This window comes from Trichoplusia ni, chromosome 3 (assembly GCF_003590095.1).
Source record: "Trichoplusia ni isolate ovarian cell line Hi5 chromosome 3, tn1, whole genome shotgun sequence".
NCBI classification, from domain to species: domain Eukaryota; kingdom Metazoa; phylum Arthropoda; class Insecta; order Lepidoptera; family Noctuidae; genus Trichoplusia; species Trichoplusia ni.
This window is the reverse complement of record NC_039480.1, coordinates 14,133,566-14,140,761: the sequence shown is the minus strand read 5'-3', so window position 1 is coordinate 14,140,761 and position 7,196 is coordinate 14,133,566. Positions and strand designations below refer to the sequence as shown.

The 7,196-nt window shown below is 32.8% G+C and overlaps 1 long non-coding RNA gene and 1 pseudogene across 1 annotated transcript; one reads left to right on the top strand and one right to left on the bottom strand.

Moving 5' to 3' along the window:
• Positions 1 to 829: 829 nt before the first annotated feature.
• Positions 830 to 5,296, bottom strand: LOC113492032 (annotated as a pseudogene).
• LOC113492033 lies at positions 1,038 to 2,105 on the top strand. Its single transcript, XR_003400473.1, has 2 exons — positions 1,038 to 1,793; positions 1,941 to 2,105. It is a non-coding gene; the product is annotated as an uncharacterized LOC113492033 (long non-coding RNA).
• Positions 5,297 to 7,196: the final 1,900 nt, after the last annotated feature.

The window sequence follows — 7,196 nt, the reverse complement described above, 5'->3', positions numbered from 1 at the left end:
ATGAATCTATGTGTGTATGTTTCATTGTAAAAAAGTGACAGCGTGTATTCAATGTAAATTAACTTTTAACTAGTGCTACTTGATTTTCATGTCGAAGGTGCTCTCGTCAGCTGCCCACAGCAGGTTGGGAGCGATCACGATGGCTAGGTTTGAAGGAGTCATTTATTCGTACTTTGGTTCTGAGTCAAAGCGGACAAAAACTTGATGAGGTACCTAAGATTTGGAAGTTAGCCTCTGGCAGAAGGTGTATGGCTTCCCAGAGAGCGTTCAGTCGAGTTTGTTCTGTGGGCTGTCGAGAGGCATTCACGAAGGTTTCGTAAAGGCGGTACGTTAGTATGGGCTCGGGCAGCTCTCGGAGGTAGCACTTGAGGACGGATGCCACAACATGCATGTCTCTGTAATCTCTCGGTAGAGGGACGTTGAACAAGCCTGCATCTAACGATAATTTCATTCTCCTCACCTTCGAAGAAACCTGGAAAACGCATGATTGCATTCATAAGTTATACTTGCTTGTTCACGCATGACTACAAGTAACTTTATATGTGTTACATTATAATATTGGATTTCAAAGGTAAATATGATTTTCTAAGTGATAACAGTTTACTAGTTTCTGCCTTACACGTCATTTATTACATCTTTGGAGGTACTTGGTTTCGGCTAGCCGACTCTTCATTGCTAAATATTTATAATATACCAGAATACCATCAAATTCATGTCACACTTCGATCAGCAAATATCATTGGAAGTCATGTTATTTTATAGTCAAAATTTTAATTCCAGTTGACAGAATCAGGTATTCATCAAATTAGTTCACTATTGTTATTAGGAGTTGACATCCAATTCAATTAGGGTTATATTTTCCTTAATAAATCATAAATACCTCCGGCGATCCTGAACAGTCCTTCCTCATTGAGGGCCAACTCGTGTAGAGTGCAGACACACAGCTCTATTGGGAAGGCGATAGTTCGGCTCGTGACTCGCAAGTGCTCTTCTAGAGGATACCCAAACACCGGCTTTGTGGAACTATCATCTGTAAAAGGGTGTTTCATTTAGGCAAGGTACTTTATACGATATAATATTGTGTGTATTTAAATTTTACGGTTGGCGGGCTGGACATGAGTCCTTCTGTGGTCCTTCAATATAGAGATGACAAGTGTTACAGGTGTAGGGGGCCGGTAGATTTTTAATTATTATCTTATGTAATTCAGTACGCACTTGCGCAATGTTCTTTCATGGTGATTTTAAAAAAATGTAAAGAATATATTATGCCAATGTTTTGCCAAGTAGGTGTCCGCTATTGCTTCCGTGATAACCAATACCTACTTGGCAAAACATTACCTAGAGATTACAAACTATACCCGGAACCAATTTTATTTAAAACGATCAAGCGTGTCAGCTTTCAAACGGGAACAAAAAGTAATCTAAGCATATATTATTTATAAAAATTGGACCCCTTGATGGTACAGAACAATCGAGGCACTTGTTATAGTAATACTTTACCCGGTAATCCGATTGTGAAGTGTGATATTGATCAGATAAGGTATATTAGTGTGATCCTAATACAACCTTGAAAGCTAAACTCGTTTATGTAAACAACAATTTCAGATTGAGTTATTTTTATTAGAATTTTTATATTTTGCTCCCTTTACAAATATGACTAAACGGTTATTGATAAAAATTATTCATCGATAGTGGTATTTGAGTTAAGATAAGGGATTATCTTTTGCCTAATCGGATATTGGATGTCCTGTGGGTTTTAACCTGACTATCAACTTGACAGTAAAAGTTAACAGGTATATTTTTATATCTCAATCCGTTTATAATATTACAAGAGAAGTTTCAACACAATTCTCAATCATTCGTTATAACACGATTACCAAACGATATCTACAGCTCTGCACAGTACGCAGTCACTTAACTAAATTGGTATTGTTCAACAGCGGAAGTATTATGCTGTGTCGACGACGGATGTGTACATTACAATGATTCGAAGGAAGCCAATATACATAATCTATTAATGGAAGATTTGCGAGGAGCGACACTGCGAACAAACTGAGATATTCAAGAAAGATTGAGGAGGAATAAAGATTTCTTTAACTAGTGAAGTTTTATTTAAACGTGTAAACAGACAGGGTCGATGAGGGTCTACTATTCCATCTTAAAGTTATATCATTATTGTGGGCACGGCGTAGAGCGATGTCTATTTTACACCAGCAATTACATTACTTTAGTGGCAGTAGGCACTCAGATTTTGTTATTCGGATTGTAGTTCGTAAATTAAACTTATAATATCAAGTACAAAGTCGTTGAATTCTAAAACATTATAGGTTAGATACCGCCATCTCTTTTTCACCTTTCATATTCATAGTCTAACAATATTAATCTAGAATATTTCAACCAAAATTATAAAGGATAATTCCGAATATTTCCAGTTTTACTCCCAAACATGGTATCGACATCCGTTTTATTGTATGGTAATGATTTGTGAATTATTGTATGAGGATGTTGTTGATAATATACATATGCATGCATATAATTATAGGAGTACAGGGACAAAGCCAATGACCAGTAACTGTTTAACTGAGGAAACTGTGTTTATATATAAATCAGAATAACAGTTTGCTTGCTAGTAATAATTAGTAAGCTGATAAATAACTGGTTTTTACTAATGAAGGATAAACTAATTACTTTTTTAGACCCATTAGCAGTCCACAGTTTATCAGTAGTGAGAATATATTATTACGAAAATCAATTTAAGGAGTTCAAATAAAGGTTCTCTCAATACTTTAGAAAACTAGAGATAGAAGCAGGATATAGCAAAACAAGGTTTGACTAAATTAGATAATAAATCAGTTAACTGATGTTTAATTATTACTATGTATTGTGAAACTAAAAATAAATGCATATTTAGATGATAGATGCAGAGTAGAGCAGTCACTATTGATAAAAAATATACTATCAACTAAGAATTCAGAACTCAATGTATGAATAGATCTCACACAGAGAATTTAATAATATTATGTTACATATATCAACTTCCATTGTGCTTGAAGTTCAAACAGAATTGAAGACTATACTAGAACACTTAGAAAGTAGAACAAATCACACATCACAGCTTAGTAAGGCACTATACTTACTTATAAACCTTTCCAGTTCTGGCACTGTGTCTTGTAGAGAGTGGAGGGCGGATTCATGGTAGGCCCTCTGTAGTTTGATGTATTGCAGTAGTGTGTGTGCCAGTTGGGCCTCCTTAGCGACAAGCGCGAACATGTCGGCGGCCAGGGCGTCTCGGGCGCCTCAACACGTATCCCGACATCTTCGAGCTCTTCTCGTGCTGCATTAAACTTTGTTGGATTTTCTTCTTTTTGACGCTCTAAATGCTGTTTGGGAGTTGTATTGTTGATCAATAAAATGTTGTCTTTCTTTGGCTAATCATTTTGGCTTATTTTTTTTTTAACAAAAAGAGGTCCTATACATATTTCTTTCACAAGTTTTAAAATACAAATCATACACTTTCTCTCTCTTCCTCTGTGACATGAAGTGTTTAAAACTAGCAAGAGATATTTTTTCCTTTTATTACATAAAACAATTTTGAAGCCTAATTGTCTGCAGACTTTAACTACAGAACATAGATACCATATACACATTCAAAACTTATTTGAGACTTCTTTATTCTACAATTTGTATCTACACTTCCTAAATGAAACATAAACATGAATACAAGTTGCATCACCACTTGAAAACTACTACTTCTACTATGATTCTACAAATCTATTAATAAAATTGATATTGATCTGTTCAATACAGGGTTAGGTAAACTTAAAAGAACTCTGTGCAAGCCCTTTTTTGCTCATAATCCAAACTGATTATTTAATATGTCGCTACGTGCTTTTGGTTTGACCGACATACTGTCTGTATTTTTTATTTTTTTTTTGTTTTCTCTCTACTATCAGTGGAAACTTTTAATTGGCTTTAGTTTTGCTATAAGCTTGTTCAATCTTTGTTATTAGCTGTAAGTTTTCCTAATATAATAAAATAAATAAATAATATCTAAAAAACAATGATTCACAAATGTGTGTACCCAAAACTGACACAGATATCAATATCAAGCAGATAAGGTAACTGTCACAAACAGAGTTGTTCTTAAATTCAATGTTAAGATAAGTGATCAGTTTTCTTATAAGATATAACTCACATGATATCTACTGGCCGCCGTTTCCTTCTCACTCATGAGCCTGCTCAACTGTTTCTTGGTTTTCATGATAGCTGGCAAATCCTGGTCACTAATGGATGTTAACGGCGCACATACCAACTGTTCTACTTTTAGTTCATGCTCTGCTATTTCATTCGCCAGTAGTTTTTCTGTTTTACCTATATTAACATTAAGGTCAATAAGTGAGTAGTTGGAATAATTTGAGGAAAATCGTTTTCCTTTGAGTAACTATTTAAATTTTGAATAATGATTTGTTCACTTACCACATTCATATAAAATGTATTTTAAGATACTATCATCATCATCAAAGTTGCTGGCCTCCAACATAGACAACCCAAGAAGGTATTCTGGCAGTTTCTTTAGTCTTTTCTCTCTAGCTGCAGGATCCTGACCCTGTGTGCTGCCTGCTCCTGTCGACAGCCTCTTGCTGACAAGTTGTAAGGCATTTCTGAGGTGTTCCACTTTCCTATCAGCCGTTTGTAACTCATCTGTCAAGCCTTCTGCTTTACCAGATCTGTAAAAATAAATGTCTATCACAATTTGAAGTTAAATTTAAACTTGTAACAAACTATTCAAGAAGATCAAATAATACTTTTTCCTCATAATACTAGTCACAATATCGGTTCTAATGATACTGATATACGTGAAAAGATTACAATAACAACGAGTTAAACCCACAAAGAACTGAATCTTATCTGATAGGTAAGATAATATAAAATACGTGTATACCTTGAAAATGTTTGGTCGGCAAGTTGCTTAACCCTATAGAACTGTTTCTTCATTGTCACAAATCAATTTCGATGAAATTATTTTTAAGCTACAAGGTCATTGGACCCAATAGTAAAATAATAAAACGATCAAGATTTAGCTAAAAAGAACGTAATGTCAGAACATCAATGAGATCATCCTCATCAAAGAATGTTGCAGTAGATTTACACAAAAATTTGCTACACAAATTATCCAATAAGGCACTACATTTCCATGATTCACTTATAACACTATATTATCCATAATTAAATTGTAATTTTACGTATAAAGACACAGTAATAAAATACTCTCGATGAATCAGGAAAATAAAATAAGTTAATGCCTACAGATTAAAAATATTAAGTACACAAACTATGAAACAGATAAGCAAAGCTACGTAAGTAAAACAAAACGTAACAAAGTACAAGAAGATTTATTTATTTCATTGTAAATAAAATTCATTTAAATAAACTTTTCCCAAAGAATTTGCTAAGTTAACGTTAATTCCTGACGCAATTCCATTGAAATAGATTGAACACATTTGGTTCTATTCAGACGAAAAACATATGACAGACATCAAACAATCACGAAAATATCCAACGGTATATTATTAAAGGACAAAGATTTTCTTCCGAAAGGCGGATGCGTTTTCCTGAAAAAATTATTGATTTTTACTTAGAAAACAACAAATTTGGCTATGGTTTTAGTACTAGAGACAATCCAGAATCCATGATCAATGTCATGAATGTCAAATTGACAATTTATTGACAGTGAAACTGGTTTCGTGTCGTGTATTTATTTACATGCAAGAAAACTAAGAAAACAAAAATTTCTTGGGCATTATTACATTGCTAAGTATTGTTGGTGGTGGGAGTTGGACGTGCATGTAATACATTGAAAAACTACGTCAACAATTCAGTTCTCTTTTTGATATCGGGCTGTTGAGTTCCAACGGTGATTTTATTTTATACGTATTTCGTTAAGTTTGTAATTTTATAATATTATTTTGTTAGGAGTAAATAGTATCTAATCTGCAAAAATGAATCGAAAATTTGTAAATGTTATACTACTTGGATTTGGTTTTATGTTTGTCTTTACCGCATTTCAAACGATGGGAAATATAGAGGTAAGTGTTTATATAGTAATTTTAAATATTTTCTTTCACTTTCTTTTTACCTTGAAAATGTAATGGACTCTAAAGGGTTTACTTGGCTTAGCCTCGACGCTTTTCGTCATGTAGGCACGCGATTTATTAATCACTGGTTATCTATTAAAGTGATCTTATTTTAATTAAACCTAAAAAAAAATGTTCCATCTCCTAAACGCTTTGCTTTTACTTCTTTACTTACAACTTACACTATTATTTTAAAGAAATTTCTTGTGACCAACATCACAGTTGAACTCATTATTTCCTGGTTCACTCTTGTAGAAAGGATTCCACAAACACTTCAGTTGATCATTCCAAATGTCATAATTCAACCTTGATTAAACCATATTATGTATACAGTGTGTTATTGATCTAAGAATTAAAAATATAATTATAATTATTGTTGATGTGTTGGTGATATGTTTTTTTTTTTAATTTCTCTTGTAATAATTACACAAAGAAAATGTTACATAAATTATTTTCATTTTTTGCAATAAATTCATTTTCTATTATTGCTTCCAATTTTTAATTGCAACATAGGAAATAAATGTTGTTTATTTTCTGTATGTGCAAGTGATGTTGTTGTGTCAAAGTTTTGATGTATCATCCAAAAAAGCCATTCAAATGTTACATAAAAGTAAGTTTTTAACAACACTTCACAGTTACTATTTAATAATATATTATGTTATTGTTTGCTTACAATATTAACAAAATATACTTGGAGCTTTGAAAAAAAAAATACCTAAATGTGTGCAAGTGGGTATTATTTGTCAAAAAATGTAATTAATACATCCTAATGATTATTAACATTTTCAGTTTTCTGTTGATTCAAAAAGTTTATATTTTAGGTAGACTGTTTTCCAGGTGTTACAATAATGTCTCTAGGGTGAAAATTCCAATCTCATAATAAAACATTGTTTGTGTATACCACAGCAGTAACTTTAGCAATTACAACAATTACAATTACAAAAAAATGCTTTTTGCTTAATTTTCTGACTAGGTAAGCATCAAGTAATTATTATGAATGATTATGAATGATTCATAATAATTTGTCTTGAATCAAAAGGCCAGTCCAGAAGAGACACTGCA